This window comes from Elaeis guineensis, chromosome 10 (assembly GCF_000442705.2).
Source record: "Elaeis guineensis isolate ETL-2024a chromosome 10, EG11, whole genome shotgun sequence".
NCBI lineage: Eukaryota > Viridiplantae > Streptophyta > Magnoliopsida > Arecales > Arecaceae > Elaeis > Elaeis guineensis.
Window position 1 is genome coordinate 34,395,704 of NC_026002.2, and position 12,210 is coordinate 34,407,913.

At 33.3% G+C, this 12,210-nt stretch overlaps 1 non-coding gene across 1 annotated transcript; it reads left to right on the plus strand.

The window, feature by feature from the left end:
• Positions 1–10,942: 10,942 nt before the first annotated feature.
• LOC114914583 (U6 spliceosomal RNA) lies at positions 10,943–11,045 on the plus strand. Its single transcript, XR_003802067.1, has one exon. It is a non-coding gene; the product is annotated as a U6 spliceosomal RNA (small nuclear RNA).
• The last annotated feature ends 1,165 nt before the right edge of the window (positions 11,046–12,210 follow it).

The window sequence follows — 12,210 nt, forward strand, 5'->3', positions numbered from 1 at the left end:
TGATTTGCTCTCCCACTAAAGATAAATCTCTCTGGCTGAGTCATATAGACTTTCTCTTTAAGGTTTTCATTGAGGAAGGTAGTCTTGACATCTATGTGTCAGATTTCATAGTCATTGTATGCAGCAATAGCAAGCATAATCTGAATAGACTTGAGTATGGCTACGGGTGAAAAGATTTCTTCACAATCAACACCTTATTTTTGTCTGAAATTTTTGCCACCAGTCTGACCTTATAGGTCTCTACCTGGCCATCTACTCTAATCTTCTTCTTGAAGACTCATTTATAGCCTATCGGGGTCATACCCTTAGATGCATCAACCAAAGTCCAAACTTGATTGGTATACATAGAGTCTATTTCAAATTTCATAGCTTTAAGCCATTTGTCAGAGTCACCACTCATGACAGCTTCCGAATAGGTCGTAGGATCATCATTCTCAATGATGTAGGATGTGTTGTCATTCTCAATGACAAATCTATATCTGAGTGGTATATTACGCACTCTATTTGATCTTCAGAGAAGAAGTGTGTGTAGTGGATGTGCCTCAACAATGGGCCCATCTGGTTGAGAGTCAGCTTGTTGATTTTAGATAGATTGTAGGTCTTGAACTTTTTTAAGTTTAACTGACCTCCCACTGCCTCCTTCTTGGATGAACTCTTTCTCCAAGAAAACAGCATGCCTACTAACAAATACTTTTTATTGAGTAAGATGGTAAAAGTAGTATCTTATACTCTCCTTGGAATAACCCACAAACCTATATTTTTTTGATCTAGTACTAAGCTTATGTCCATCAATATTTTTCACATAAACAAGACAACCCCAAATCTTAAGGTGTTTAAGACTGGGCCTCTTCTCTTTCCATATCTCATATGGAGTGCTAGAGACAGATTTTGATTGTACTTTGTTCAAAATATATACCGTGATCTCGAGAGCAAATCTCCAAAAAGAGATTGAAGATCCATAAAACACATCATGGACCACATCATATCTAATAAGGTACAATTCTTTCTTTCTGTAATGCCATTTAATTATGGAGTATAAGAAGGTGTCCACTGAGAGAGAATACCATTTTATTTTAAATGATTGAGAAACTCACTAGTTAAGTATTCTCCTCCTCGATCAGATCGAAGAGCTTTAATATTTTTACCAGTTTGCTTCTCAATCATTCTTTGATACTCTTTAAATTATGAAAGGCTTCAGATTTGTATTTCATTAAATACATATATCCAAATCTAGACATATCATCAATAAATGCAATGAAGTAGGAGTATCCACCTTTGGTTTGAGTCGATATTGAACTACAAACATCAGTATGTACAAAATCCAAAATGTCACTCATCCTTTCTTCATGTCCAGTAAATAGAGTCTTGATCATTTTACCCATGAGATAAGATTCATAAGTTTCATATGATTCAAAATCATAAGGATCAAAGAATTTATCTTTGTATTACTTGTTAATTCTTGACTCATTGATATGATCAAGTTGGCAGTACCAGAGGTATGTGACATTCACATCTTCTCTCTTTTTTTTCTTCATATTATTAACATGAAGTATATTATCATAAGTGATAAGAATAAAAAGCCATTATTAATAAAAATATTTTCATAAAATTTATTAAAAAAATAGATAGAACAATCATTGTTCTTAGCTTTTATTTTAAAATCTTGTTCTAATAACAAACGTACAGAAATAATATTTCTAATAATTTTTAGAATATAATAATAGATCTTTAGTTTCAAAACTTTATCCAAAGGCAATCTTAAAATCTTGATTCTCACGACTTCAGTCTGTATGGACTCTCCACTAGCATCAAATAGCATGAAGTCACCTTTATTCAAACTCTTTATTTTCTGCAGACCCTGCAATGATCTGCAAAAGTGTGAGCCACAGGTGGTATCCAATATCCAAGAATCTAAAGTTGAAGTACTTAATTATAAGTTTGTTTGTATCATATACAAAGTTTTAGCAATATTTGCTTCCTTATGTTTCACAGTTGCAAGATATTCTTTGCAATTCTTCTTCCAGTGCCTATCCTTGCTGCAGTGATAGCAAGTATCTTTGGTGGAGACCTTCTTTGCCTTCTTCTTGGAGATGTTAGCCTTAAGATTTAATTTTTTCTTAGAATCCTTCTTATCTTTCTTCTTGTTGATCTTATCTATAAGAAGAACTAGAATTTTTTCACCTTTGAAATGGCTCTCTGCTATTTTGAACATATTCAATAGTTCAGGCAGGCTAATATTTAGTTTGTTCATATGGTAATTAATGACAAACTATGAAAAAAAAATCAAAGAGTGACTGCAAGATCAAATCTTGACTAAGCTCACCATCCATAGTAAAATCCAGTTATTCTAGATGAGTGATCAAATCAATCATCTTAAGGATATGAGTTTGCATGGACATGCCTTCAGTCATCCAAACATGGAACAACTACTTAGATATCTCATATCTAGTAATTTGACTTTATTCTCTATATAACTCCTTTAGATTAAGGAGTATAGAAGGAACATCTATGTCTTCATGCTGTCTTTAAAGCTCATTGTTCATTGAGGCAAGCATGATACACTTGACAGTCACACTGTCATCCTTTCACATTTTATATATGGCCCTTTCCTCCTCAGATGCATCTTTTCTAATCGTATCGAGTGCAGGTGAATCCAGTATATAGGAGACTTTCTTCTATATGAGAACTATTCTCAAATTTCTCAACCAGTCCATATAATTTGATCTGATTAATTTATTTACATCTAGTATACCTCCAAGTGACAGTGAGAATACTATTTATACAGTTAATCTACAATAACAAAAATATAGTATAAGCAGATAACTCATGATAACATGCACAACTAGATTAAGACTTTTATCTAATTGTGTCTCTCACTGTTTTAACGAATTTTATAGTCCTCAAGTATGAAAAATGAGAAATATCATTATGTTTCTAAGTGGGGTTGAGATATCTATTCCTCATAAATACCTTATGAATAGCACAACAAGCATTCATGAGTTTAAAAGTAGATAACTCTTTACCGATTGTACTTCATGCAATTCTTAATATTTTTCTCTTACCTCTAGATTACTCATAGTCTTGTGAATAGCACAACAAACTATAATATTCTAATTAAGTTAATTCTTCATTCCCATATGGTCATACTTAAAATAATACTGTCCTTGTGAATAGCATAACAAGACAACAATATTCAAATATACTATAAGCATCAGTATGCACTTAGTCAACATCATATCAATTTCTATAGTAAGTCTTGTAGATAGCACAACAAGCTCACTAAGATCTTGATATACTTTATTGACTAAGCATGAAGGAAGGTCTTTGTGGTTGTCTATATCACAATCAATCCAAGTTCGAAACTCAATAAGACTAAATTGGCCAAGTAAGTAAGTAGAAAACTTTCTGTAGCTTTTCTTAGACACCAATAAAGTTGATCAGGCCTACATACAGACCTAATTAGAAAATAATCTTTAACACTTATCTAGACACCAATTGATCAAATAAATTTGATATTTGATTTGTAAGTGAATCCCGACACTACTACTTAATTTAATTTTTATAGAGGGTCCTAGACTGGTCTCAGCACATCCTACCTACTATATAATATGTAATATACAAATCACGTTATTCAATATGCTTTTCTAAGTTATAATATCATTCATATTATCATACCAAAAATGATTACAATAATCATAAAAGGATATACAAATGACTTAACATATATTAAGTTTAGTCAATATAAAATAAATCCTAATCGAATTAAGCATGCAATACAATACACCCTTAATCAAAATGATTTAAGCACCAAACAACCATGAATCATTAAATTTCATATTATCATAAATTTAAAATTTAATAACTAAAATTTAAATTCATGGTTCAAATAAAAGTCAAAAATAATTTTTGATTTTTTAAGACCGACGCTAGAAATCAATGCAAGATATTGGCAAAATATAAATTAGATCAAATCTATATTATAATTTTTATAATTATTTGATCAAATCTAATAAGAGTGGCTCTGATACCACTATTGAGTTTTGATCATGCAGTAGAATATAAATTTTTAAAAATTTTTGACATGCAAATCGAAAGCTTTGATAATTAAAACTGTGGAACTGAAACTTAGACCCTAGAATCACCTTGTAGATATCGAACAAAATAAAATCTAAGCATGCAAAGAGTTAGAAACTTATACTTTCTCAAATGAATAGTATGGTAAGAAAGTGATATCTACGAGACTCTAAAGTAGAAGTCCTCTAATAGTGATCCATATGAAAGATGGCCAAGGTCCTTCCCAACTGGTGCACCGCCACAGCCTTTTCTTCACAAGAATACTGCTGGCTTTTTTTTCGAAGAATGATCGCACCAACGCACTATTGCCTTTGATTTCTTCACTAAGATCATATCAAGAGAATTCTCTTCAAAATATCATAATCTAAAATTTGATTTTATACTCCAATGCATGAAAAAATCAAATCCTAGGACAAGCACACCTCACTTGCTATTTTTCTCACCTCCCTTCTTTCTATCTTTTCCACTCAATTTTTTCTTGTCTTTCTTTCTGATTATTTTGAGATTTTTTTTCCTCTTATCACATGCCAAGATCTCTAATGTTTTATAAAAATCTAGCCCTTATCCCATAAGGGGTGCCCCATTTAAATAGATGATGAAGAGGCGTCAAGGAGACCCAAGGGGCGCCCACTGTTGGCGCTCCACTTCCACATGCAGAGAAATTAATTCTCTGATGAATTAAGTGGCACAAAAGAGGCTTCACATAGAATGACTCTTCCTCTTTTGTGCCCTATAATTCTTATAATTAATTCTAGCTTGTGATAATAAAGGAAAAGGTGGAAATCGAAGAGATTGTTAAGTCTTAAGGAAGGACTCTTCCTCTTCTTAACGCACAAATGAGGGTGGCGGCATTTATTTTTGGTGTGAACACCAGGGTGGTGTGGAGGAGTCCTTCCACACTTGAAACTCTTTCAAGTTGGATAGAAGTCCAATTAAAATAGACCTAATCCAATTAGGTCAAAGACAACAGGTTCAGTTTAGCTCAAATACTTTGAACTTAACTTAATTAGAAATTTAGGTTAACACAATGTGCTAGTAAATCAAATTAATTTCTAAGATTTATATTAAATTCTAATTAAAGTAGATCAAAATCAAATCTCAAAGTGTGTGATCCATTGGGTTTCAAATCTAGCCAGCAGTGGACACAGCTCTTGACCTAACCCTAATCCGATCGATTAGGTCAGCTTAAGTGTCTTAATTAACTAGGACTCTTCTTAATTAATTTTTAAATTAAAATTTTTTAATTCTAATGAATCTATAAGTCAATATTGATATCTAGCAATGTATCATGACTATCCAAAATAGATAAAATTTGATAAAAATTATCAAAATATTCTTCAGTGGTAATTTACTAGGGATGGCAAAATTGACTTGATCCGATAGATATGCATTCTACCCAAACTCGATCAACTCAAAAAATAGGATTTGACTAGATTTGGGTTCGAGTTTGGATAAAATTTGAAAACTGTAGTATGGATATGGATAGGGTATGGGTAGTACTATTTTCTACCCAAATTCGAACTCGAACTCGATCCGAACCTACGGATATGGATAATATCCAAACCCATATCTGAATATATATGTTTATAATTCTATTTTGATAATTCTATTTTGGTTGATAATATGAATAAAATTATTTTGATTATTTATATATTTTATGTTAAATTATAATTCTATTTCTATGTTTGATTTCTATAAATCTTGACTTATAAATTATGTTATATATTAAATTGATAATTTTATTTTGATTAATAATATGCATAAAATTATTTTGATTGTTTATTTTTTTTGGGTATGGGATATGCATGGGGCAGGTATGGGTTGGGTATGGAAAAATGAGTTACCCGTGGATATCTCTGAATCCATTGGGTATGGGGATGGATATCTCTTTTATTACTCGATCGGATATCGGGTAGGATTTGGGTATAGGATATTAAGTTTAAATTTAGAGATGGATAGTACAATATCTGACTCAAATCCTATCCATTGCCATCCCTATAAGTTATCCTGCAATTCAATTCTTCAGTCAAACAACATTCCAGATGAGCTGTGGATATGAAATCATGTCAAGCCTAATTGCTTATTTAAATATATCTCTTTCAGAAGGTGATGATTCAGTGGATAATACATTAAAAAAAAAATTCTAATTATCATCCTACTTTTGCAAAAAATTTTCAAAATCATCAATCTATGAGATCACATAGGATATTGGCTCTCCTTATTAGAAGTGACTGATCCTTTATTGACCACTCATAACCTCCATGCATACTTCATCACATCCAAAATATCCCACACAAAGATCAGAGAATCAAGTTGGAAAGTGAACCAAAATATAGATTCACGTATATAAGGTACCATGGTGATCTCAGATCAAAAGATCACTTACACAACTTTTACTAAAGAACAATCAATTAACATGTAAATAAGACTCCATTAGATATTTTTTCGTAGGTCTATTCAGTAAACTCATTCTCTAATGAGCATCCACATCTTTGTATTAGTATCACCATACAAGTGGCTGTGAGATGAACTACCCTCATCACTGAGCATACATAGGACGTATCAATCTTATCGATATCATTGTTCTCGGACTCAATGTACCAATGACTAAGAATATTTTAGGTCAGAGCAATCAAAAATTTAGATCTCACTGGTATGATCTCATCATGATCCTAAAATCATTGTCCAGACATATGGGATTCATTATAATCTTAAAAATAATAATAAGATGCAACATATAATGAATCAAAAAATATATTTTATTAAATAATAATGTCAAATACATGAGTTTGAAAGATAAATTATAAAAAAATATCCCATCACATCCCATATATGATTGGCTTGTAGGGCATTATTCTTTTATAGAGAAGGATAGGCCTTCACGTATTGCAGATGCCATAATACTTGTTGATGAGGCATTTGGGACTGCACTTACCATAAAAAGCCTGGCAATCACGATCATTATCACATCCTCATACTTCATTTATGGTAGCTATCTTAATTACTCCACCAACATAAAATGAAGGCTGACCTTGTTAATTTCCATTATAAAACTTTTTTTTTTGTGAAAAATAATTAGGAAAAGCCTAATTACTTTGACCATTAGTACCAAACGTTATCAAGTTTAAACAATATATGTGTATGTGTCTGTGTGAGTGAGTGAAAGAGGGAGAGGGAGAACAGATGCCATCAACAAAGAACTAGTATATATAAACAAAGCGATGAGGATGAATTTGTTGGCCATGTTTGTTCTTTTGATGTGAAGTACTATTTTGTGCCTGCAAAGTATATTAGGTGGCTTTATATGGAGCAATTATCTCAATTCCATTAATGAGAAAAGAATATGAGATTGTCCAAATTAGGTAGCATCATTTTCCTGATATGGTTCTTTATACCATATATAAATGTAACTACACTATTGAGTTTCAAATGGAAAGCTTTATTGCATCTCTCCCTATCTCCCCACACTAATATTCTCTCCCCCGTGAGATGTCCCATGGGCATTATGGAAGGCATTAAGGCAGCCATTAAGGATTAGCCATAGATCTTCTTTGAGATACTACTACACTTACTTTGTTTCCATATTCTCTCTTAATGCAGCTCAAAGCATGGAAAAGATAAACCCAAAGCACTATTCGGAGCTCTCGAATAACTCTAGAAGAAAATAAATGCCGAAGCTATAAAAACTTCTAAAATAATCAAGAATAGAAAAAAGATGATTCAATTTATTGATGCCAAGGACCCTCAAGGTGTTATAATTTATAGGCACAATGACTTATGCTTAAAGGAAAAAAAGAAAAAACAAATAAGAAAACTCTTAGCTAGCTTTTCTTTAAGAAAAAATCTAAGTATAGAAATTAAATATTAGCCAAATAATTTGATCAATCCCTAATTAACATCTTCTATATATCAAAGATCCTGTATCAGGTAGACATCTTTCATATATCAAAGATCCTATATCAAGCAGACATCTTCCATATCTAAAAGATCCTATATCAAATAGATATCTTTCATATATAAAAAATCCTACATCAGATCTCCTCCACTTGGATACAACTCGTCCTCGAGTTAGCACTTGCCATTAAAACTTGGAAAGGTTCATGAAACTTGAAGAGATGTTGCATATTAAAGGTCTTGGAGATTCTCATGGAATCAGATAACTACTCCTGAAAACACTAAGGCATACATGTCTTCTCCATCCTCTAGCTTGAGTTGAAGATCTTTGACAATTAAGAAGACTTCTCCTCCACTTTAGAAGCTTTGGATTCGTCCTCCTTTATTGGTACCAGAGTGATCTTCTTGCCATCTTTATAGAAAATGAATAAATTGTCTCTGCCCTTGTAAGTTAAATCTACATTATATTGCCAAGGTTTTTCAAGTAACAGATGGCACATGTCCATGTGAATGACATCATAGAGAATCACATCCTTGTAAGACCATCCTATAGAAACAGGAACAAAGCATTATTGTGTCATTTTTTTTTTTGCTCTTCTCTCTTGACCCATCCAAGGGAATAAGGAGATGGATGCTTCATGATTTTCAGTTGGAGCTTGTCAACCATAAATTGTGAAACCAGATTTTTTAGACTATCGCAATCAATAATAACATTGCATATCTTCCCTTGGCAAGTAAACCTGGTCTTGAATATATGGTGTTTTTAGGAATCATCCTATTTTTTGTTCAAAAAAATCCTTCGGATGATAAGACTTTCACCGACATCTCCATAGTTATCCTCTTCATTCACATCTTCATCATATGCTTGGTCTTCATATTGTTGCTCAACTTGATCTTCATCCTGCGTGGTAATTATAGCAATATTGGCTTGATGGTTCATCCTTAGTTGTGGACATTGGTTTGATCTGTATCCTAGCTTTCTACATCTATAATAGATATTTGGCATAGGTCGTGCATAGAAATTTTGAGCAACTAGCTTAGTCTTGCTTGTTACCTCATCTCTCCTTTGGATTTGGTCACAATGTGTGACTCTAGGGGGTGCCCACTCTACTATAAAGGCTATAGTGGTAGTGTAAGATAATTGCTCCTCGATACATTTAGCAACACGGATAGCATCATGCATCCTAACAATAAGTTATAGTTGCATCTGATCTTGGATGGGTTGTCAAAGTCCAATAGTAAAACGGGCAACCTTTTGGGACTTGGTTTCATGGAGTTGATGTAGGCACAAAGTCGTCAGAACTCTGAAGTATACTCACCTATAGAATGACTTTTTTGACGATAATTATGATATTATTGGTATAGAAATTGATCATAATATGATGGAAGAAACTCGGCCTCGATCATCCTTTGCATCTTTGTCCAGGTTGTAACTGGTGGTTTGAGCAAATGACGTCGAGTGCAATGAACATCTTCCCACCAGGCTGCTACACCATCTCAAAACTTGTATGCAACAAGTCTCACATTTTGCTCCCCAAGTATGCCGACATACTCAAAAAAGTTTTTCACCTCATAAAGCCATTGCAACACTTCCTCAATAGAGATATAGCTACTAAATGGAGGAATCTTGTTCTTCATATGGCTCCTTCCAAACAAGTTTCTATGACCATGCTAAGGTATTTCTTCTAGCAGATCATCTTCATCATTACTTTCTATCATATGCATGAAAATGGGCAATAGGTATCTTGGATCTCGACATGATCATTCGCTCCTCTATATAGATCTCGATGATCCATCCTTGGGTTTAGGTTTTGATGGCTCTAACCCCTAAGACGAACATCAACACCTTGATATTGATTGGTGTAGGTCTTTTCTTGGTGGTAGGGATGATCCGTCATTTGACATAGATTCGTACTTCTGCCTCCACTCTTTCTAGATAGTGGTTGATCACATCAACCCTATTTGATAAGTATTAAAGTGTTGCCATCACATCGGCCAAAGAGAGGGTCTTGGGGTGATTGTCTGCAAGGTTGTTCCTTCTTATAGCATTGTCGAAGGCCATGGATCAAACATCGAGGAAGACTCGAGGCTCTGATACCACTTGATACAACTCGAAGCATGGAAAAGATAAACCCGAAGCACCATTTGGGGCTCTTAGATTACTCAAAAAGAAAACGAATGCCAAAACTATACAAATGTTTGAGATAATTGAGAATAGAAAAAAGTTGATTCATTTCATTGATGCCAAAGACCCTCAAGGAGTTACAGGTTATAAGCACAACGAGTTGTGCTTGAAGAAAAAAAGAAAAGACAAATAAAGAAACTCTTAGCTAGCTTTTCTTGAAAAAAAAATCTAAGTATAGAAATTAAATATTGGCCAAATAATTTAGTCAATCCCTAATTAACATCTTCTATATATCAAAGATCATGTATCAAGTGGACATCTTCCATATATAAAAGATCCTATATCAAGTGGATATCTTTCATATATAAAAGATCGTGCACCATCTCTTGATTTTGTTTCCTAATTCTCTCCTTGGTTCTTCCAATAAATAGATATGGTACATAGAAAATTGTGCTGCCACCCCCATCTTTCTAATGATAAGATTTTGTGTGGTGATAAAGAGGTCAATGTATTATAAAACATAGAAGGATGGCCTTGTTTTAAATTTTCACCGCTTGGGCTGGTATGATTTTCTAACCATATGAAGCCTAAGAATTGTTATCCATGGAATTGTTATCCATGGATCAGGTGGGCTCAACAACATGATGAACCAAGTATTGACCCATCTATATATGAGAATGTGAGACTCAATAGCATCATTAGGTTTCCATGCTACCTCATATATTATGGACCTATGGTCCAGGTTGTGGATATGCTCCAACCAAAAATTATGCCACTTGAATTTTAGCCAAGATCGAGGTTGGTAGCTCTATCTTGTCAAAAAGGAGTTTGTAGGTTTATATGTTGTTCATCTCTTTGGAGACATCCAATAAAATCCGAACAAACAAGAGAGGATTAGCAAGGCCCCTACACAAGGATGACATGCACAAATCAAGAAAAGGTTTATATGTTGCTCATGTGCCCTACAATCTCTTAAATTTTTGCAAGATAGGTATGCATCCATATATAAAATGATATTGATAATAACATTATTATGCAATACAAAGCATACACTTGACTAATCCATCAACCCAAGCAACATTCCCAATAAGACAATGCGTCAAAAAGTAGTATAACAAAATGAAAGCTTATTCAGATTAGCAATCGCAACCAAACACTGAGCATGAAATTCTCGTGGATCATAAATCTGCCATCCATATTTTTCCAAAGCTAAATATTTGTGACCTTATGTGTGATAGAAACCTAAACTATGCTCTGCTTTGTACCCATAAAAAGATCCCTTCTTGCCTCTCTAAAGCTTGAAATATCAACACACACTTAATAGTAGTTTAATGTCAATTAGAGCAATCTCATTGATGGTGCTCCTGTCCTATCTCTACTCCCTCGGTACCATTGCCAATCTATAGACTAGCTAATTCTGATCAAAAGCATGTCAAGACAATGTTTTTGGTTGTATTTGTGCTATAAAAATGAACCGGCGATTTTATAAAGCATTATGAATTTTGAATATTGCTAATGTTTTCTAAAAGCATCATTTTTTAAACTCAATGATGCTTTAGACTGTATCATTACTTAAAGCATCATCAAGTATTTGCACTTGCCGACCTTTATATAAAGTGTCGGCAAACTTATGATGCTTATTAGCATCATTAGTTTGCGACGCAATAAACTATTGCCACTATTTTTCACGATGCTTTTACAAAGCATCAAGAAATAATTTTTCATATTTTATTGATATATTTTGAAAAGTCGTCGCTCACCTTTGCAATGCATATAAGCATCAAAAAATGACTTTATTAGCATTCGGCAAAGATTCAGGTTACAGTGCCATTAATCCATTTTGTAACCTCCTTGTTGGACATGTGCATCTACTATAGGCTTAAAATATAATATGGCATATGTTGCCTCAAGAATTGATTTTGATGACAATAAAATATTTGAGAGGAGTACTAATGATTTTTATTTTTAGAGAAGCTTAAGTGTGTATTTCAAAAAATTTAAGAATTTTGAATTGATAAAGATGTTTGAAGAAGGCCAAAGTTGCAAATTCATCAAGTTGGAGATGAGAACAATATTTTTCGAAAGCCTCAAGAACATTCAAGATGACTTCAGATCAT